The 22854-nt window shown below is 38.9% G+C and overlaps 1 protein-coding gene across 9 annotated transcripts in view; it reads right to left on the bottom strand.

Moving 5' to 3' along the window:
- HIVEP2 (HIVEP zinc finger 2) overlaps nucleotides 1–17495 on the bottom strand; it is a 156744-nt gene extending 139249 nt beyond the window's left edge. For 5 of the 9 annotated variants that reach the window (XM_087940012.1, XM_087940033.1, XM_026705601.2 and 2 more), the window contains exon 1: nucleotides 16873–17495. The gene's annotated coding sequence lies outside the window, so the exon portion shown is untranslated. Of the gene's footprint in view, nucleotides 1–15859; nucleotides 16182–16872 lie in introns of those variants that run through there. The other 4 variants (XM_087940022.1, XM_026705600.2, XM_087940038.1 and 1 more) reach the window with 3 other exon arrangements.
- Between the last annotated feature and the right edge of the window lie 5359 nt (nucleotides 17496–22854).

Below are 22854 nucleotides of genomic sequence, written 5' to 3'. Positions count from 1 at the left end.
TCTACAAGAAGTACATATTAAAAAACAATATGAACAATTGTTGGTACAGCCAAAATTAGGGAAAATATTTACTTCCTTGACCCAATGTAAGAAAAGAGGAGTGGTTTTATATATTAAAGAGACCAAAATTGATCTATACCGATGATGATGGAAGAATACTAATGGTGGAAATAATGGACAATAATACGAAAACACTCCTGATTGCAATTTATGCTCCGGATGACAAACAAGAAGAATTCTACAAAAAATTACATATGAAAATAACTGAACTGGACTATGCTAATATAGTTATGATGGAAGATTTTAATGGAATTGTGGACAATAAATTGGACTATACAGCACAGAAAACAATAAAGCAAAACAGAAAGACTCTCCCTAAATCTTTTTTTTTAAATGGTAGATGAAATAAACTTAAAAGATACATAGAGAGAAAGAAATGCTAAAACTAAACAATACACCTTCTATTCAAATAGACACTTATCATGGTCCAGAATAGATATGATATGGATGTCAACAGAATTAATATCTAACATTCAAGAAATAAATATTGAAACAAGTACTTGGGCAGATCACAATCCAATGACAATTAAATGGAAAGGACAAAAAAGAAGATCTAGATGGACGTTAAATAATACTATTTTAAAGGAAAAAGACTTCACACAGTGGATGGAGAAAGAATTGGCTTTTTTCTTTAGAGAAAACAAAAAAGAAGATACATTAATTCAGAATGTATGGGATACAATGAAGGCATATGTTAGAGGCTTGATAATAGACTATACAAGGAAAAGGAATACTATGAAAAGGCTAGCCTCTAAGGCCCTAGAGGATGAGCATAAAAGACTTGAAGAAGAGCTACAGAAAATGCCACAGAAAAAGGACATCAAGCTAAAAATGGATATAATTAAACACAAAATGGGTCAAATAGAAAAAGAAGAATTAGCACAGGAAATTATAGGTGCTAAACAGAACTACTTTGAAGACGCAAACAAACCAGGTAGATGGTTAGCATACAAATTGAGAAAGAAGAAAGAATCAAGGAAAATATTGCAATTAATAGATGACCAAGGCCAAGTTTGCCATGGTAGCAAAGAGAAGAAGGAAATCATTCGAGAATTCTATGGGAAATTATATATGCAAGAGAATATAGATGAGGAAAGAGTTAAGCAGTACTTACAGAACGCTAATTTACCTCAGATACCTAAAGAGACTGAAAAAATGTTAGAAAGCAATATAACGATGATGGAGCTAACTGAAGCACTCAAGAAGCAAAATAATGGAAAGGCACCAGGTCCAGATGGATTTCCAGCAGAATTTTATAAAACATTACAAGAATCGTTGAATCTTCCATTGCTAGAAGTTATGAATGAAGTCATGTTAAAGAAGAAGATACCTAAATCATGGTCAGAAGCCTATATTACACTTATTCCAAAAGAGGAGGCCAACCCATTACAAATTAAGAACTATAGACCCATTTCTCTACTAAATGCAGATTATAAAATCTTTGCTTCAATATTGGCAAAAAGACTTAAAAAATATTTAAATAATTTTATCCATCCTGATCAAAATGGATTTCTGCCAAAGAGACAAATTAAAGACAATATGAGAGTAATCTTGGATACTTTGGAATACTACGAGGCACATCCTGAAAAACAAATGGCTCTGATATTTTTAGATGCACAGGAGGCATTTGATAATGTGAATTGGCGATTCATGTTATTACTGTTGGAACAGATGGGTTTTGCTAGAAAATTTATTCAAACAATAGAAGCTATATACTATAAGCAAACGGCAAAGGTAATGATAGAGGGAGAACTGACAGACTCTATTAATATAAGAAAAGGAACAAGACAAGGGTGCCCACTATTACCTTTGTTGTTTGTGTTAACTTTGGAAGTGTTAAACAGAAATATTAGAGATGAAAAGAATATAAAAGGAATGAAAATCAAAAAGGAAGAATTTAAGCTGCAAGCATTTGCGGATGATCTGGTTTTCATCTTAGAAGACCCTTTAGAAACAGCATCAAAATTGATAGAAAAGATAGAGACATGTGGAAAGGTGGCTGGTTTGAAAATAAATAAAGATAAGACAAAGATTTTGACAAAGAATATGCTATTAAGACAAATGGAAGAACTGGCAGATCTATTGAAAATCCAGGTCACGAATAAGATCAAGTACTTGGGGATATATTTGACAGCAAGATGTAGTACATTAAAAGAGAATAATTATATTAAACTTAAACAGCAGATAGCGCTAGATTTGGCAAAATGGGAAAACTTACAACTGTCACTAATAGGGAGAATTTCAACAATCAAGATGAATATATTACCCAGAATTTTATATTTGTTTCAAACAATTCCAATTAGGCTTGGAAAAGACTACTTTGAAGATTTAAATAAAATTGTGTTGAAATATATATGGCAAGGTAAGAAAGTGAGAATAAAGTTAAAACTTTTGCAAGATGCTAGAATTAGAGGAGGATTTGGTTTGTCTAACTGGGAATTGTACTACCAAGTTACAGATTTGATGTGGGTTAAGAAATGGATAACACTAAGAAATGCTAGATTGTTGACGTTAGAAGGACATGATTTGTTGTTGGGGTGGCATGCTTTTTTATGGTACAAAGAAACTAAAACACAGGGGTATTTTAGAAGACATTATATACGGGAGTCTCTGTGGTTAAACTGGAAGAAGATTGAAAGACAATGTTATTTGAAAATTCCAGTCTGGTTATTGACTATTGAAGCATTTTTGTATCCTATAATATACAAAAAGGAACAAACAGTTAGATATGGTGAAATATTGAATGAAAAGGGTGAACTTAAATCTATGCAAAAACTAGAGGAACAAGGTATAAAGATGAATTGGTTCTCATGTGCGCAAATACATTCAAGGTATGATAAAGATTCTAAAACAGAAGGTTTCTATGATAAACTGACTGACTTAGATAAGATTTTGACAGGTACTGATGAAAAGGTGAATAAAAAATTGTATGGATATTTGTTAGAAATTAAACTAGAAGATGAACAAGTTAAAGAAACTATGACTGCTTGGGGGAAGAATTTTGGATATGGGATTGATTTAGAGAAATGGCAAAAATTGTGGTCTCAAAATTATAAAATGACAATGTCAACAGCATATAAGGAAAATTTGTATAAGATGTTTTACAGGTGGCATTTTCCCCCGACAAGAATAGCAAGAATGTTCAAGAATAAATCCGAAAAATGTTGGAAATGTCATCAGACACCTGGCTCATATTACCATATGTGGTGGACTTGTGCGGATGCTAAAAAATACTGGATTAAAATCCACATGTGGTTGGAAAAAATGACAAAAAAACATAGACTTGAAACCAGAGATATTTTTATTGGGAATTTTACCTGAAATATATAGTAAAGACTTGAAAAACCTGATTGTAAATGTATTAACAGCGGCTAGGATTGTATTTGCTAAAAACTGGAAAAATGAGAAAATACCATCACAGGAGGAAATCATTAAGAAAATATGGGAATGTGCTGAAATGAGTAGATTGACATTTGAAATTAGAGAACAAGAGGATAAACAATTTTATAAAATTTGGGATCTTTTCTGTCAATGGTTAGACAATAAAGTACAGTAATGAAATATGTAGACTTTTAGAAAATAATAAATATATAAAGATGTACTTCTTTCTTATTATATCTACAAAATGATTTTAGGCTAGATTTGGGATGATAATATGAATTGTTATAAAATAAACTAAGTAAATTATGGTTATCTTGTAAAACATGAATGAATAAAAGTATAGTCAAATGATTAATAATGATACTAAGGTATTTAATTTTTGAGTGACAATATGCGATTATATGTAATGTAATTGTAATTGAAGACTATGAAATGGAAGCACAAAACAATTTGTAAATCAACTGGCACACTGTATGTACACCTATGAAAGATAGCTTGATGATTTTATGTTTTGTTTATGTTTTTTTTAAAAAACCAATAATTTTTTTTTTTTTTAAAAAAGGTGGGTGCTTCAGCAGGAAAACAAAAACCCTCTCCTTCGTCTCACTAAATGTAGCTCTTTAGCAGACAGAACCGACAAGGTGGACAGGTGTAATCAGGAAGATAGTCTCCCAAATAATAACCCAGCCCTACGCCATGAAGTGTTTTTAAAAGTCAAAACAAAAACACTTAATTTTAAGATATAAGGTCAATTCAGTCTTATTCAACATAATATTGCATAATATTTCATACAAGACAAGTAGCCATTTAAAAAATATATCCTTAAATTCTAAAAAAAAAAATTCAACTCTTTAAGCTGCACCATATAATGGAGTGAGCTCCTGTTACTTGTCCCAGCTTCTGCCAATCTAGCCATTCGAAAGCATGTAAAAATGTAAGTAGAAAAATAGGGACCACTTTGGTGGGAAGGTAACAGTGTTTGGCGTTTAGTCATGATGGCCACATGACCATGGAGTTGTTTTCAGACAGCGCTGACTCTTCAGCTTTGTAACAGAGATGAGCACCGCCCCCTAGATCCAGAAATGACTAGCACATATGTGCAAGGAGAACTTTACCTTTTAATTTCATATTCTAATCAATCGCTTTTGGTGGGCCGGTTGCAAAGGATGGATGCCTTTGTTTCTAGATACAACCTAGAAAGCAGCAGCCTGAAATATTATAGTATTTTACCATTCATTCCAACTGCATACAGAATTAAAGAATAGGTAAATGGCAAACTTGTTCCTAATTCTCATAATGAGAAGTAGGCGAGAACTAGCAATTTCCAACTGTTCACAGCCGTCAAGCCGAGACAGCTAGATTTAAGCCAATTTTGTACATTTACCATGTTAAAAAAATGCAAAATTTCTCCAACACACATTACCACGGACAGCTAAAATCAACACTGTACAGTGCTCCAAAGCAATTCATATGGTGAGTTAGGATTACCAAGTGAATAACAAATAATATTTTTACAGTCTTTCATGTATAAGCTGCATTTTTGTTGATACACTGGTTCCTTTAGACATTGGGATAACTCCATTTTTTTCCAGTTCAAAACTATTAAAATCATTGGGGAGGCTTTTGCCCCAGCTCTCTCTTTGACTGTGCACTGAAAGAAATCATTAATTATATCTGCTGCAATCTGTTGGGCTGATTTCTTTCTATAGCAAGAGACAACATGCGCTTTCACTCCCATTATTCTGGAAAGATAGTAATTTCTGTTGTGCTTATTTCAATCTGACCTGACTTTTCTTTTGTATGCCAAAAAAAATCAGAGCTGAAAAATATTTAGACCTGATATGGCTCTATGCATTGGTTAGGCCAAACTACAGTTCTATTGTTTTAAATCACTCAGGTGTTTCCAACTCTTCATGACCTGATGGACCTCATTTTGCCAAGACTATCAGCAACTTGTAAAATCAAGCTAGTGTCATCTGTGCAATCTCTAACCATCTTGTTTTGTGCCAATCTCTTTGTTATTACAAGTGTTTAAAGCAATATCTTTCCTGAATATACATTTGCAACAGCTGAATAGCTCTCTTTTTAAAAAAATACTTTGCGATATTTAAAACTGAAAAATCCAAAGTATTACACAAGTTCTAATTTGGGACAGACAATGAACAAAGAACTGAATGATGTAATACAGGTGGGGAAGCCATTATGTGAATGCAACATCTAACATCTGCATATTATTGTAATTGTTAAAATTAAAATACAAATACTTGGAACACAATGAGAAGAACGCATCATTCCATATTCTATAAAGCAGCCATGCAGCTTCTACACAGATCACAGAAATTAATTTGTACCAAATAAATATCACAATGCTCTTATTAAACCAGGTATTTTCAACACTTGATATCATATATAAAGTTCCACAAAGTTTTAAAAAATGAAGTAGTCAAAGAATTAACTCCCTTTAATTTCAGTCTAAGTGATGATAATATTTAGCACTTTGACTATCCAAACTACATTGCATAGATTCTAAGTAATCCCTGTAACAATGTCATAAAGATGATTCCTATGCTGCATAGAATAGAGTAAAACTAAGAAACTAGTGAGTTACTGAAAAGACACTTAAAGTCTTCATATCAGAAGTTAATTTTTAACTGAGCAAGACTCAATCCATAGCCCACGCCAATACATAAACTGCTTTCAAGAACGCACATAATTTCTCCATCAATAACTTCATATCCCTGAAAGCACAGGCATCCGTTCCTGAAAAAAAAAAACCCAGATAATGGGGTAGGAACAGACAGATGAAATATATATCCATAATCCCTATCACAAGTTGGCAATTACTATAAACGATAGACTGTACCTTAGCTTCAAAATGAAGCTGCTCACCTGAGGATTCCACAATCATTTTGCATCCTATTTTTCATGTCAAACTCAGTATTTTGTACTGAGAAAAAATGTTTGTTCAGTTTCCTAGAAAAGGGATATGGGGGTTTATAGCAGTGATATGCTACTGGAAGAATAAATCCAACTTTTTCTACCCCATTTCTAGTTTCTTCCAGATCTCCTTTTCTTTTGCCAGTTCTATACCCATTCCCCAATCTGTTCTACTTTAGCAAACCAGTTTCTTGTTGCATAATCTTCTCCTGGCGTGGTTACTCTGGAGTAAGCAAAAAGATCAATTTAACATGATAATGCTTGGTATGCCAAATAGGCTTATTTAGAAATAAAAAGGATGGATAGTAGGATACACGAACTTCCATAATGGGGAGAGGCTGAAAGAGGAAAACATGAATGTATATCCTGCTGCCAGCATACATGCAACAGAATTTAAGTATTTATGTTAAATGTCAAGATGTCATTACAGTCATACCATTTGAACTATGTTATAACATACATGTCATAATGCACATGGTTTATTACAAGTATTATTACAGCTTCTTAATTAATACCACTAGTTATATTTAACATTCCACAGCACACAAGGTAGTTTTTCAAAATTTACAATGTCTTGACATTATTTTGCCCTTTGATTTCTTCATATGAGTGAATGATGCTTGTCTAGCAAGAGATCCATATAATCCTATATTCAATTGTAAGTGGCTTGGACCTTTAGTACTACTAGCACTATACCTCCCCCAGGTAGAATGCCTACCCTATATGATCTAGATCAGGGGTGTCAAATTCATGGCAACACGGCTGTGTCATGTGACGTATCAGGACTTTTTCCCCTTCGCTAAACCGGACATGGGCATAGCCAATGTGTGACACATCCAGCCTACAGGCCGGGAGTTTGACAGCCCTGATCTAGATACTTTGGCTGTCCATCTTACAAGGGATCAGGAGACTAGAAACCTGAATATGAACTCCTCCGATACAGCCCTCCTCCCTCTCTGAAAAAACATGTCTCCTAAAGCCCGTAGGCTAGCCAGCCAATACTCTGCTGTTTTTTCTAATACTGCTACAAACATTCCTCTTCCAAAAACATTCATTTAGGAAGATGTTAATTAGACACTGTTTTCTATATTATTGATTGCATCTTTAAGTTATGTATTACTTTATTATTGTATTTAGACTGCATATTGTAGTCCACCTATACCTGCTAATTAGTGGCATATAAATGCTGGTCGTCTGACTATCCATCCATAGTATTCAAGTCAATAAAAATTTGCTTTAAAATTTATCTATCCTTTTTCTCAACTGTAAATACCATGAAAGGTCTGCAAATCCAGCAATCTAATTATTTCTTTTTCTCACAACCACTTTTCCTTTTTCTTTAAGTCTTAGTATCAGTATATACATTTTTATTATCCTACAGCTTTGTTTGAGTCTTAGGGTTTTATCTGTCCTCCAGATCTGCTCCCTCAGTTCAAAACTGCCACCAAATTGTTTTTAATAGGACAGTAAAGAAAAAAATTAAAGACAAAGGGAGTAATCATATTAATTACATTTAATTTAATTAAGCTTAAATCTAAATTTAATTTAATTTTCATCCTGGATTCTTTTACCTTTTTATAGTGGCTAGTCTGCTTTTTGGGCTTGGTCCCAAAATATCGAGTATCCCTTCTTTAGCTTAGATCACAAGTCCTCAAACACCACATCCTACAACTTTCCTGGTCCTCGGCCTACCTGACAGAATATTTTAACATAGCCAAACAGACCATGTTATCCTTCTTTTGTGAAAGAGATCCACACCTTTCATTTTCTTAACATAAACAATGTTCAGCCAATCACAGTCAGAGAGGCATCACTGCTACCAGCTTAGTCTTAGCACAGTAGTTACTCACAAAGCATTTATTAATAATCCCACATGGGCTCAAAGCAACTGCTGATAAAGTTTGTGTGACGGGCTGCACATTTGGCAAATAAGATACTTATATTTCTGCAGAGATAGTGCATTGTGAGATGGAGAAGAATGTACAGTAAATGAGTACAAATATGATAGTGGCTTCCAAGAAATGTAATTAGTCCTACCACTACAAAAGTTCCTTCAAGAAATATTTGCATTACCCCCTCCACTAAAAAAGGAGAAAAACAAAATTCAGAACTTTCAGTTAATAAAATATAAAAATCAGCTACATTTTCTAGTGTTTGTTACTAATATGATAAATCCAAACAGTTTTCAAAGTATCTCAACTGAAATACTACCGCATTTAAAAGGTTTAACCCCAAAATAATTTGTTTCATATTAACAAAATGTTCTACATCATAAGCTTGATTTTATCAATCTATTACTTACACAACAAATAAAGAAAACAGGGCTAATTAAAATAAAATCAGTATTTTTAGGTTTGTTTATTCTGCCTTTATTTTTATAAACAACACAAGCAGCAAATATATTATATACTCCTTCCACCTCCTATTTGCCCCACAACAACTTTATAAAGTGGATTGGGCTGAGAATGTTGACTAGCTCAAAGTCACACAAATTCATACCTAAGGTAGAACTGGAAGTCATTCTATCTTTGTTTCTATAGCCTGATGCCTTAATCGCTAAAGATGGCTCTTCCAGTAGCCCAAACTGGACTACACCAAACTTATTTACTGAATAAGCAGGCATACTAATTGGTTGCTATAACAAATGAACCATATTTGTTTACAACTAAATAGAGGCTTTATGCTACTAAGAAATATAATCCAAAAACTTTGAACTATGCAGCCCACATACTTTTCTTACAACAGTTTGCGTTTGCTTAGAGGAATAACTGTCTAATTAAGGGTTTCCTATCAGCACCCTCTCTATATAAGTAGACACTGCTACTTACTAGAATATGAGAAATATAATAACAAATGCATTTCCACCTGAATTTCATGGGTCACACAGAATAGCTATATTCTGTGATTTGATGTTGCCTTCCTCTTGATGGCTTATTAAGCTTGGTGCAGAGGTGGTATTCAGCAGGTTCTGACCAGTTCTGGAGAACCGGTAGCGGAAATTTTGAGTAGTTCGGAGAACCGGTAGCGGAAATTTTGAGTAGTTTGGAGAACTGGCCAATACCACCTCTGACTGGCTCCGCCCCATCTATTCTCTGCCTCCTGAGTCCCAGCTGATCGTCTGGGTCTTCTTTTGTTGCCCTGCACAAGAGAATGGAGCTGGAAAGTAGGTTAGTGGGGTGGGGAGGGAATGGGATTTTGCAGTAACCTTCCTCTCCCATGCCCGCCAAGCCATGCCATGCCCACCAAGCCACACCCACAGAACCGGTAGTAAAAAAATTTGAATCCTACCACTGGTGTGATGTTGCCTTCCTCGATGGCTTATTAAACTTCTCAGATTAGTGTACATTAGGGAAATCAAAAAAGTCAGGGTGACTATGATAATGCCATGGCTCTTTTGTATCTAAATTATAATGTATATAAATGGGGTTGTGTGACTGAACAATTGGGTTTTTATTTTTTTACATACACACATACACATGTACTTGCTTGCCTCCGGCCTATAGCCCTGAAATGTCTTATTGGTCTCCTACCTAAGGATTAACCATAGTGATCTCCTACGCAAGGATTAACTAAATCTGTCTCTGCTTAGTTTCTAGACATCAGCCAATCAGCTGGACTCTGCCACCTAGTTGAAGTTAAAAGAAATAAACAATACATACGAGCATATGCACTACAACTGCAGTGTAGAAAGCATTATTTTCACAGAGCAAGGTCTATATGGTTGGCCACTAGTGTGCTGTTGTATAATATGGAGATTATCTATGGTCTTTTTCTCGTTCTATAAAACTAAGGAAGCAAATATCATGTTCCTAAAAGTGCCCCAAAGGAAACGAAAGCAAAGAGGTAATTAAAGTGGAAAAAATCGAAAACAATGAAAGGAGTAAGAGAAGGAAAGCCTTTTTCAAGCAAGAACCTCAGACACCTGGTAATGCAAAAGATTCTTCGTCAGAAAAGAGAGAACTGAGTGTCACATGTGGAAGGAAGATAAAACTCTTTACTAGCATGCAAGGTAATTGTTTGTCCCCCCAAAAAGGCAGCTCTCTTTTCTGACCCTCATGGTAGGGCCAGGAAAAAGAAACTAAAAGCTTTGCTTCCAGGTTATAATATGTAGTGATTATTCTTAACTGGAACGCAGTTTGGTACAATCATACAGTTACATAACACGTTTGAAATTATCTAATGTCCAATAATTAACCAATTGCAAACTGGTTAAAATTAATGATAGTTGTAGAGTTTGAACATGCTCCCAAGCTTTAGATGATCACAAAGCGAATTTTTCAGTTTCACACATACCGAATCAAAACGGAACAAACCATTTTATGATTTAAGTGTTGTGGGAATCCCAAAAATATGTACGATAGAAATTGAGGCAGACTTGGGTTTTTCCATTGTTAGATACTACAAACAGATGTGCTTCTATTGTTCTCTTTTAGGTTTTTATTATGTTTTCATATTCTGTATGATGTAAAGTTCTACACACACCCCAAAAAATGTCAACAGTCATCAGGATCGATTTCTACCACTGTCAATCACTGCAACCAAACTGTCCTCTCTTTATCATCTTTCCTTGCTGAACATTCACTGAAAAGTCTTTGGAGAAAGCCATGAGAGTTCATCGGAACAAAAAGAAAAACCTATAATGCCTGGCATTAATCAGATATTAAGTGGTTAATATATCCAGGGCTAGAACAGGATATTGGTCTATCTGCAGTAGCCTCTTTCTCTGCGCACCAGTGATTTAAAATAGCTTTAGCTGCTATTCCCATCATTTCATAAGCCATCTCAGCACCAACATCACCAATATCATGGAAGAAGCATCCTTTCCTTCGAGCAAAGCAAAAGATCCGGAGGACCTGTAAATTCCATGGCTCCAATAGGGTCTGCATGCCCTCACTCGGCCAAAAAATACAATTATATTTTGTACCTTTTCTACAATTTCTATAATTTCTTGTTTGGTGAATAAGGAAATTGAACTGGAGGAAAAGAAACAAAACGGTGCTACTTCTTTCCTGCTGTTTTACAAGTTCACAAAACTTTTCCATCAAAATAACTATACCTTATCATAAGAATCTTTCCATTATACCAAAGTAATCTCTTAAGATTGTAAAAACAAGGACTTACTTTGACTTACAAATGACCAAATTACTGATTTATATCTATTAAGTTTTTTTAATTAAATGACAAAGTAAATTATATTAACTTACTAGTAGAAAGTCAGCGCGATTATCAGTACAAGATGATCCAAGCAGATTCATGCATTGTTACTCAGCAAGAAGTACATGAATGCCATTTTTTTTTGGCTTTGTTTTGTCTTCATAGTAACAAGGACTCTATAAACAGATCTCACACATGTAAAAATGTTGTAATCTAAAAATCCTTTTGAGTTGTTTCTTGTATTGCCTTCAGCTTGAATTAAATATTAAGAAAGCATTTCTTCAAATAAGTTACATTTGGTCATCTACATCTATTATGGAACTGGGAAAGGCAGGGTCACTTGAGCCAAACTTTTTGTTACTTCCAGCCAATGTTTGGCTGATTACATCAAATAAATATTTGAAGGGTAGTTCCATGAATGTGTTGAAACTAAAATAAAGTCTCTTGTAATCATTTGCAAATTAACAAATGTATTATTTGTTGACTTAATTCTATCTACCAAAATCCACTTCATCAGGGACAGAAAATGCTGTCTTGAATTAAAGTCAAATTGGGACATAGTGATAAAGAAAAAACATTGTAAACAGTAATGAAAATACATACCTTTGTCCTATTTGGACTGACTCTTCGTTCCCTTAGCTACTATATGTTACATGCTCGTGCCATCAATTCAGTGACTACACATATCCAATATTATTCTAAAGACTGAGCTTTCTTCATTAATTTTTTTTTATCACTGGACTCACCTTAGTTGCACCCAGTTAAAAGAATCTGAGCATACGGTTTATGTTTAGAAAGAAGATTGGTTCTGTCCAACACATTTGTATATACATAAAACAGTCTAAAAGAAAAAAACCTACTTTAATTTGTTGTGTTGTGTCTATATACCACAGGAAATAACTCAATGAATTTTCTAAAAATGGTGTTTGTAAGAAAGTCAAAAGGTTTTCATCAGCTTGATACTCTTCACCTTCTTAACGTTTATACCCCTTTCTAGGGTGGTACAGGGTGGCTTCATTTTTCTTTGACATTCTTTCCCACTTTTTAAAATAAGTATTTTTAATTCATGTCTTTCAGCCTCTAGTACCTCTCATATGCTGCTTTAGTTGTCATATATTACCAGTACACATTTAATTTTTCTCTGGCCCTCAGATATCATAAGAGCATTAAATTAATTGGCAGTTTGTTTCCATCAAGGAAGTTGGGTAGGAGAGCATGAGACATTAAAAAACTCAAGCTGGCAGCCAGGTCTTGACTTTTTTTAACTTCCTAACCTGCTGTTTCATCAACTGTTTTTCAACAAAACCTGCCACCCACTAGAATCATCTATCAACTGAGATTACTCAAAGTGATGCTGCTTGATAAAACCCAAATTCAATTTCTGAGCTAAAATAAAGCTAATCCGATTACTCTACAATACAGCTGACTTTGTACATACACAGAATACTACAAATATACAATCTATATTTTAGCCTGGCATGCTCCACAAATCTAAACCCTATAGTTCAACTATTATTCAGATTGGATGAAGACTCCAGTACTGTTCAAATAAAGATCATTTTCCTACAAGTAGGCTTATTCACTTTGTAAAAATCTATCAGTTTCATCTACACCCCTGATAGTATAACTCATCACTTTTTCAGGCTGTCAAAAATCAACAACTGGGCAAGTTCAAGACAAACTTGAAATGCTAATAAGATTTCATTGATCATATATTTAATAATTTCTCTCTTCAGTGAACACATCTGAAGGGCACCGGGGGATTTATTTAAAGCTTTTGGAGAATTCTTGTAAGTTTCCCCATCATAAAATAGTTTGACCTCAATATCACATCCCAATATTCAAAATCAATTGTCACTGAAAAGGTTACAGTATATAGGGCCTAACAACAAAGTATTTATCTATTTACAAAAATTACACCCATGTTATTTCAAGGTAACTTTGGGCAGCTTACAATCAAAATATGGGCTGCAAAAATGTGGATAGCCACTAGACGATGGCAAAGGTGAGTAGAGAATCCTAGCGGTTTATTCCAATCTAGTGGCAATAGTTAACAAAGCCATATATACAGGGTTGGGGTTCTTGGAAAGTTAAAATCACTTATTAAAACTGATTCCCAATTGAATCCGTTAATTAAGACTTCACCATAAGAGAAAATTCAAACCCTCTTCAGTAACAAAATTACACTTTATACCAGTGATGGTGGTGTGCCGAAAGTGCACGTGTGCACGCAGGGATGCCGGCACCCACAATGCAATGCCCCCCCTGCATATGCACATGCAACAACCCCTCTTACCTGCACTGCACATGCATGTGTGCCTCCCAGCTGATTTTTGGCCCGTTTGAGGCCATTTTCACCCTCCCAGAGGCTCGACGGAAGCCTCTGGAGCCCTCAGGCGGCTGAAAAGGGGCCCGTTTAGGCACTTTCAGTATTTCCAGAAGGCCCGTTTTTCTGCTTCCCAAGGCTGCAGAGGCTTCGAGCCTCCGGGAGAGCGAAAACGGCCTTAAATGGCCTGAAAATCAGCCGGGAGGAGCGCACATGCGCAGTGCAGCTAAGTTTTGCTGGGGCTCGTGTGCCTGCACAAATGGCTCTACATGCCACCCGTGGCACGCTTGCCATAAGTTCGCCATCACGGCTTTATACAATTCAAACAGTCCTTTCTCCACTATTTTTTAAAGATTTGCCAAGAACTATGTGTAACCTTTTTTTGATTCATCTTGTGTCCTTGTTTCAAGAGGTAAAACTATCCCAACAGAGATTTTATAATACTAAACTAAAACACAAATGATAATAGCATTTCAATTGTAACTTCTTAATCATAAACAAAAGAAAGTATAAATCTTGTATTTTTCAAATTTCACACAATATGGAAATACTAAAATCTTTGGAAACTATGGCAAAAATCAGATCCAAGGAAACATTCTATATATACTATCATTTATTAACAGTAATACTTCCAGTGCTATTCCTTAATACAAAAAAACTGGGAACATGCAGATGCACTATCAACATTTGAGCACAGTATATGAAATAACTATTTTCCCTTCACAATAGAGACTTTTTAAGAAAATTTTATTTTTAATCTATGTAGAAATGGTGCATAATGGCATCAATTTTAAAGGTGTGAAACTTTATTGAATGGTAGTTTTTTTGACAAAGAGCTAGATGGAGCAATCAGATAGATAGATAGATAGATAGATAGATAGATAGATAGATAGATAGATAGGTAAACTCTATGGTGTTTTATAGAACTCACTCTATTATACAAAATAGCATTATTTCAATACCGTAAATGTGTGTGGGGGGGAATCAAAGCTTGAGACATATTGCACAGACACTTCTTTTAATACAATAAAAATAAAAATAAAACATGGGTCTCAGGCACATTTTCCATTTGTAAACTCCCTCATGTATCTCCATCATAATACCATATGAGAAAGGCAACAACAGGCTTTATTCCCTTCCCCAAGGACAATATCACGCAAATCTTTAAAGGGCTCTTCTCAATCTCTCCTCCAGCCCCGCACCCTCCTTCATACTTCCGTACAGACATTTAAGGGCCGAAGATTACATGGAACAAGCATGGATGAGAGAGTCTGTAGGTTACATAATCGTATCTAAACATCCATATGCGTACCGATTATATAAGGAGGGGAAAAAAACATTTCTTGGCAAAGAGACTACCAACCGGGGGGGGGGCGGAGGCGAGAGCCAAGATTTCGTTGCAAACCCCAAAGGAAGCCAGCATGCAGAAGAGGGGAGAGAGGGATATCACATCTGCTTTCGCAGCCCTCGCAGCAGCAGCAGCAGCAGCAGCAGGCAGAGCCCCTTGTTAACCCCCTTCCTGTGGCTTTTACACGTCATGGAACATTCCCGGAACGGGCCAACGTTCCACCCACTTCAGGGAACAGACATAAAGGCGCAACACAGAGATATCCTTCTCCTAGGCTTGTCCTCCCTCTTCCCCCCCCCCCACTCCCCACCTCCACCACCTCTCCTCCGTTCGCCCTGTGCATTCATTTCCCCTCCTCCCCCGCGCGCACAGCTGCTGCTGCCGCCACGCGCTTTTTCCTCGGCCCCCACCAGGGGGGCTCCCACATGCTACCTCCGCGCCCCCACAGCCCACAAGAAGTAATATGAAGCCAGCTCAGGCGGTTGCCAAGTCACCCGGACGACCCTTTCCCCTCCCCCCCAACTCGCCCCCCCACACACACACAGAAAGCCCGGCGCTTTGAAACGCTTTCCGACTTAAGCAGAAACCCTCGCCGCCCGGCGCGCGGGGGTGTTCCGCGCGTGCCCTCTTCACCACCCCCGCCGCTAAGCTACCTTGACATGGGCAAGAGCAGTGCCTTCAGCCGGACCCCGGCAGCAGCAACCTCCGCGCCGCGTCCCTTCCTTTCTGAGCTCTGCGTTCTCTCTTCCTCCGCCTCCTCATCTGCTCATTAGTAACCATGCACATACTTCTTCCCCACAGGAGGAGATTACGCAAGCCCGCTTTGCTCCTTAATCTGCATACACTTACATGCTGGGTATTCCCCACATTCCCTAACAGTAGGCCACGAGCAAAAGGACCTCGTTCGCGCGCACTGGCTGGCGCGCGCGCACACACACACACACACACACATATATACCGTGTATATTAACATACAAAACAGAAAGTGGGGGGGAAGGAAGGGAAGGCGGTTCTTTTTAAGTCAGGTTGCCAGATCTGAACTTCTAATATGCAAATCAAGAAGCGCCACACACTGGAACCTGGGGTGGCGTCCTCTTCCACAGCAAGTGACAACGCTCGCCAAGGGTCTCTGCAAGATCGGTTTCCATTAGTCAAATGTGCGCTGCATCGTTGGTGGTAGAGAAACGTTCTCTGCGACGCGCGGCTTGTCACAAGCCCCGTTACTCGCAAGACAAGCGAAGCGAGGGACGAGGAGGTTTACACATACGCCTTGTCTCCCCCCTCCCCCACCCCCACACACGGGCACCTTCCCTGTCTGCCCCGCGAGAACTTAATAGCCCGGAGACGGACGCTTCACCGACCACTCCCTGGTCACCCAATAACCTTTCCAATTATTGCTCAAAAAGACACTACAGGGCAGCGCACGGTTATAACTACGAGCCCTTGCTTTTCTATTGCTTTCCACCACTACCACCACTACCCGAAAGGCAGGCAGCTAATGAAACAGGCCGACCCCTTCTATAGTCAAAGTCGCCCCAGTAACAAGAGAGCGCCAAAGAACTGTCAGTTGTTCTTCCCCTCCCCCGAATAGAAGGGTTCAGTATTGGAAATAAACGAGGTGAGAGGGGGAGGCAGGCAGGCAGGTATCTTTGCAGCAAAAGCTCACCTGGGAGTCAACGAGAAGGAAAGCCTTCTGCACCGCATGTCATTTCTTGTTGCGCCCTTACTAAGCCTGGGTCTGGAGTGGGGTGCCTTGCAGCTTTGCTTTAAATAGCGACAGGTATTCCACAAGCCAACGAGTGTCTGGTTCGTGTGTTTCTGTTCAGATCGATCGCTTTCTCCTTTTATTCTCCTCGATTAAATAGAATAAAGAATCTCTACCCACTCTGTCTTTCTCGCGCCATATACAAGTACATACACACCCGCACGCAGATACTACTCGTATGTGTAGTGTATCTGTAGGTATGTCTATAAATATATCAACCTTAAAGGACGAGGGCCGAGAGGCCGCAGTGGTCGGTTGCGTGTGCGAGTGTTTGTATTTTTCCTCCCTTCTGGACGACGGATCCTCTCTGATCTGCAGACGGACTGGGTTATTCCTGGCACCACTTCCCAGAACAGAAGTTACAAGGGGAGAGAGCAAGGGGACAGCTCAGCCAGTGATGTCATCGGATCCCCCATTGCGTCCCGGAGAAGGGAGGGGAAGTAGGCTGAACCAGAAGATCCAGTTCCCGAGAGCCCTGGCTCGAACGCGTGTCCGTTTGACAGACTGAGCGTGTATGAGAGGTGCTCCGTGCAAAGCGGGGGAGGGAGGGAAGGGAAGGGAAGGAAGGAAGGAGGCGGGGCTTCCCCGATCGCAGAGGGAGCTACGAGTCCCTCCGTCGGTCTGGGGAGATCTCGCTTCCTCTTCCCTCCCTCGGCAAAGGGAACTCCCCGGAGAGCCGGTTTCAACTTGTCATGAGAAAATTGTGCGTCTTCCCACCTTGAGAATTTCCTTTAAGGATGTGGGTGGGATCTTCTGTTCTGCTGCCCATTTTCCCCTCCTCTTCTCCTCCTCCTCCTAGTTCCCTTTTGTTTCTTTCCTTCCCGGTTCTGCACCTCCCTGGGCCGCCCAAGGTCATATTAACTGCCGGGAGAAGAACCTCATTTAAAGAACAAAAAACAAAAAAACCCACATCACCACGCCGACCGCATTCCTGCGGCATTTTTAGAGCTTGCTTTTTGCAGCTGCTTCCAACCTTTAGGACAACCGTCTATTCTGTGAATCGTATTTTTTCCGTTGGAAAGTTGATCTGCAGTTTGCAGAGCGTCGCTGGTTTTGCATACGACCCTCTATATAATGTCTCACATTTTTCGAACAGTTTATAGACGCCCTGCTCATTTCCCGGCGGAAAACGATTCGCTTAGGAATTGTGCTACAGGCTTTAGAATGTATAATTAACTATTTTCACTTGTGTTCATCTCCTAAATAATCCATATTATTTGATATACGTACTGGAGAATGTCGAATTTACAGTAAAAAAAATCTTAAAACAGGTTGAGTTTATTTCGTATTAAGGGAAGCAAAGCAGGTCGTGTGGTAAACTCGTTTACGAGATCTGAAAGTCCGGAGGCTGTTAATGGCTGTCAATCTAACCGCAGCCTTATTAAACAGGGTGAGTTGTTGCGGTTCTTCCCCGGTTCGGCTTGGGACCTTGTGCGCCAAGTGGAAAGTCAAAATGTTTGACGTCGGCTGTGCTTGCCTGTTCCCAAGGCGGGTAGAAAACTGATGGAACGCATTATGGAAAAATCGGATGTAATGGAATCAAAGCAGATCCTCCGACGACTCATGTGACTGTAATGTGCTGACCTGAGAAAACCACCAGAAATCACAGTTTATATCTGAGCTCAATAACTGTGCAGTCACCCATATTGGGTTGCTGTTTGGCAGAAAACCTTGCTCTGACTGGGAGCATAATTTTACAGAGCATCTAGTTGTTCTCTTGGTATTCCTTCCAACTTTTCACACTATTTCTGCTGTCCAAGTTTCATTTTAGCTCATGTCCCATTAAAGAACAAATTCTCTTTGATTTCTAGTTATAAAGCTTCCCCATCTTCTATCAAGAAGCTTAATATGACTTCTACCCTCATATTCAAATGCAACATCCTCCTACCTGGACATCAACAAAAATAACTGTACAGAGTATCTTGGTGCAGGCCCACCATCATTGGATTTTGCAATATTGAAAACTATAAGGACCTATGTTAAATATGCATGACATTATATCTACATATACCACGTCATCCACGTCAAATGCAAAGTGGAGTCTGATGTCAGACTCCACTTACTGGTTTCAGCCACTGGTGGGAATATCGGAGATCTGTCAGTGGCTGAAGTATTGGACAGCGCCGACTATAAAAAGCCAAAGCTGGCCACAATTGTTGCTTTTTAACCTGTTTGAAATAAAGAGTTTTCTACACTGCTGGTCTGTTCCTTTCTTACTACACCTATCTAACACTGGCAAGGAAGGTGGGATCCTAAGAAAGACAAAGGACCTCGTGGGGCACTGTGGCCATTTTCCAGCTGACCTTTCAGACCGACAGCGAACCAACATGGCCATCGAACCCTATCCATCCCATTCAACCCAGCCAAAGAGAAGTGGTCTTCGTACATGGGAAGATTCAACCAGAGTTTGGTGATGAATGGGATGAAAACAAAATCTGACGAAAAGAAGAAGGCATACTTCTTGACCTATTGTGATTCAGAACTCTATGAACTGGCAGAAGCCCTCGTTGGATGTTCATCGGGTAAGAACCAGTAAATCTGAAAACAAAGGGGAGTAAACCATGTGAAGGCTGCCAGGGTAACTACTCTTGCTCCACCTGCCATTTTAAAGAAGCAATCTGCAGGCGATGTGAGAGAAAATACCACATCGCGGATGCCTGCAGAACCAGCCAACCGGCTGACACACCGAGCTGAAGAACATACTCCCTGAACAAACATTAGAAGAGCCGGAAAACGTTTGGCATGAAATTTAAAAGACAAGGTGGCGGCTGGCAAGAAGAAACACACCACACAATAGGAGGCTACAATCACACTCGTGTAGCAGACACAGGTACTATGGAAAGCGACAAATTCCTCACAGAAGTGAAGACTGATGGAAAGATGTGGCCGATGGAAGTGGACTCAGGATCATATATATCAATGATATCCTGGATAGCACTCCAGAAAATCAACCCCGCAATCCACCAAAATCAACTCCAGCCACAACGAATAATATTAAAGGACTACCAGGGCTACAAAATACCAGTCCTGGGGAAGAAGGTCTGCCGTGTGGAATACGGGGAGTTTAACCGTATTACCGCTGACTATTGTGGACCGGGACCTACCCAGCCTCCTAGGGAGAGAGAGGTTCATGCCACTACAAATCAGCCTCCCTGGTATCCACGCAACAACGATAACCGGAACAGGCGGCAGAGAAGATTTGGATGTGTTAGAAAAAGAATTCCAAATTGCGCAAGTATAAGGGGACCCCCAATTAGTTTTAGCCTAGACCCCAACATAGCCTCTATCCGTCCCAAGTCTCAGAGAGTCCCATTTGCTCTGCATCCAAAGGTTGAAGAGCAATTAAATAAACTGGTAGCTCAAGGCATTCTTGAGCCGGTAGACCACGCAAAGTGGGAGACACCTCTAGTGACCCCTGTGAAACCCGAGGGGTCTATCAGAATCTGTGGAGACTACCAGAGTACCCTCAATCATGCCCTACAACAGAGCACATATCCGGTGCCAGTAGTCCTGCACTTGCTACATTCATTGGGCCGGGGCAGAATTTTTGCTAATCTAGACCTAGCACAGGCATATCAACAATTGCCTGTGGATGCAGCCATCGCCGAAGCCCACTATTATAAAATGAGTTAAGATGCACTTTTTCAATCAAAATTTGTAACGAGCTTTTTAAACAAACTTCTATGCTGCACTCATTTCATTCTTTTCTATTTGAGTTATGTACAGGTAATCCTCAATCTACGACAGTTCACCTAGTGATCCTTCTAAGTTATGACATCAAATTCCCCCCCAAAGAACTCATGACACAGTCCCGAGGTTATGAATGTTGCAACACAGGCAGTTGTTCACCCTTACAAACAAACGCAGAGGCACTGCAACATTCATCCTGCCTATTCTACCCCCCACACACCACAGCCAGATCTCCATAGGCACTGGGCCAGTGAAAACTCACTTATCTTGCAAAGATTAGTGAGCTCTTCATCTTCCGTGTTCTCTTCATCCTCTGTGCCGTGGTTCTTTGCTTGCATCTCTGCAGGATGCAGTGTCTTTGCAAAAAGATTTTGGCACAAAGAACGGAGACCGAGAGTGGATGCCCCTCTTGGCCTCCGTTCTTTGCGCTAAAAGTTTTTGCAAAGATGACTAGAGCCTGCCAGGACGCAATCACAGCTGCAGGGTTCAGCCGGCTTTCCTCACAAAGAACGAGAGCTAGGAGCATATGCGCCTTCCCAGCCTCCATTCTTCACATCAAAAACTTTTTGCAAAGATGAGGAGAGCCTGCAGAGATGCAGGCAAAGAAACCACAACAGAGAGGCCGGAGAGAACACAACTCACTCGATCATCAAGAACTTCAAAAGGTAAGTGTCTGTGGAGACCCAGAGGGACAGGATATTGGGGGAGGGGCATGAGATATCTCAGTGGGTTGGAGAGGCCTTGTGTGGTCAGAAGTACTAGCCCCCCTGGTCTTCTCCACCCTGTGATACTTCACATGAACTCAACAGCCTGAGCATTCGATTAAACGAATGCATTGGGTAAATCAGGGAGGGATCATATTCAATTTACAATCCCATTAATGAATTCCTCAAGTTATGAATGTAATTGGCAAACTCTATTATATTTGTAAGACAAGGACTACCTGCACATGCTTTGATTGTCACACTTGCATGCAAAGAAGGATTATAAATCAAAGTAAAATAACATAATAAATGCAATAACATATAATGAAATAGATTCACATCCAGGCATTCTTATACTTCCTTTATTTTACTGGTCTTTAAAATAACCTCAGTGTTTGTTGTGTTGATTTTTTATTTTATTTAAATTTATTAAAGCCATCTAACTCAGTGGTGGGATTCAAAATGTTTTACTACCAATTCTGTGGGCATGGTATGGCTTGGTGGGTGTGGCAGGGGAAGGATACTGTAACATCCCCATTCCCACCTGACCCCACTAACCTGCTTTCCAGCTCCATTCTCCTGTGCAGGGCAACCAAAGAAGACCCAGCCAGTCAGCTGGGACTTGGGAAGCACAGAATAGATGGGAGCAGGGCCAGTCAGAGGTGATATTTGCCAGTTCTCCAAACTACTCAAAATTTTCACTACCGGTTCTCCAGAACTGGTCAGAACCTGCTGAATACCACCCCTGATCTAACTGTAATGAATTCTGGGCAGAGAACAATTTTCTAAAAAATCCATAAAAACCAATAAAACCCAAAACTGGACAGGTCGCTTGAATTAAAATAATCTAAAAATGACACAAATCAAAGAAAACAACATTGCAAAGACATTTCAATTAATCAAAAGAAGGAAAAACAAACAGCACAAGAGTTATTTAATGAATTTTACTTCAATATGGATATTGAAAAAGCAAATTTTGGTTGATAGATTTGAGTATATTTCTTATATATATATATATATGTAAGAATAACACATAAACTGCAAATTGTTCATCAGAACTCTGAAAGAAAAATACACATATACACTTAAACGTATTTGATTAATTCAACTTCATTCCCACAGTTTGATTAATGTGGGGAAGATGACTCACCTGTAAAAATTATATCATTCATATAATACATAGTAAATCAGAGAAATATGATCCATATTTGAGTGGGAGGTAGTAGGAATACAAAATAATCAAGAGATGGGATAGTAAGAAGGTATGCCGAATTTCTTCAGTTTTAAACTGCTTCTAAACAACTAAAAGCAAGACAGCTCAAAATGATGGCTAGATCCAGGTAGAAAATGGAACCACAAAGATCTACTGGATTGGCATACAATTCTATCGCTGAAGAACCCTATTTAGGTTGCTCGCTGCCATGGTATTTTCAGGTAGTGTGCTACTCCTCTCTGACATATCTGGAAAGATTTTTTTACAGGTGGTCTT

Source organism: Pseudonaja textilis, chromosome 1, assembly GCF_049901715.1.
Source record: "Pseudonaja textilis isolate UNSWEBS1 chromosome 1, rPseTex1.2, whole genome shotgun sequence".
NCBI classification, from domain to species: Eukaryota; Metazoa; Chordata; class Lepidosauria; order Squamata; family Elapidae; genus Pseudonaja; species Pseudonaja textilis.
Note: the sequence above shows the minus strand (reverse complement) of the source record. Positions and strands in the feature narration are given on the sequence as shown.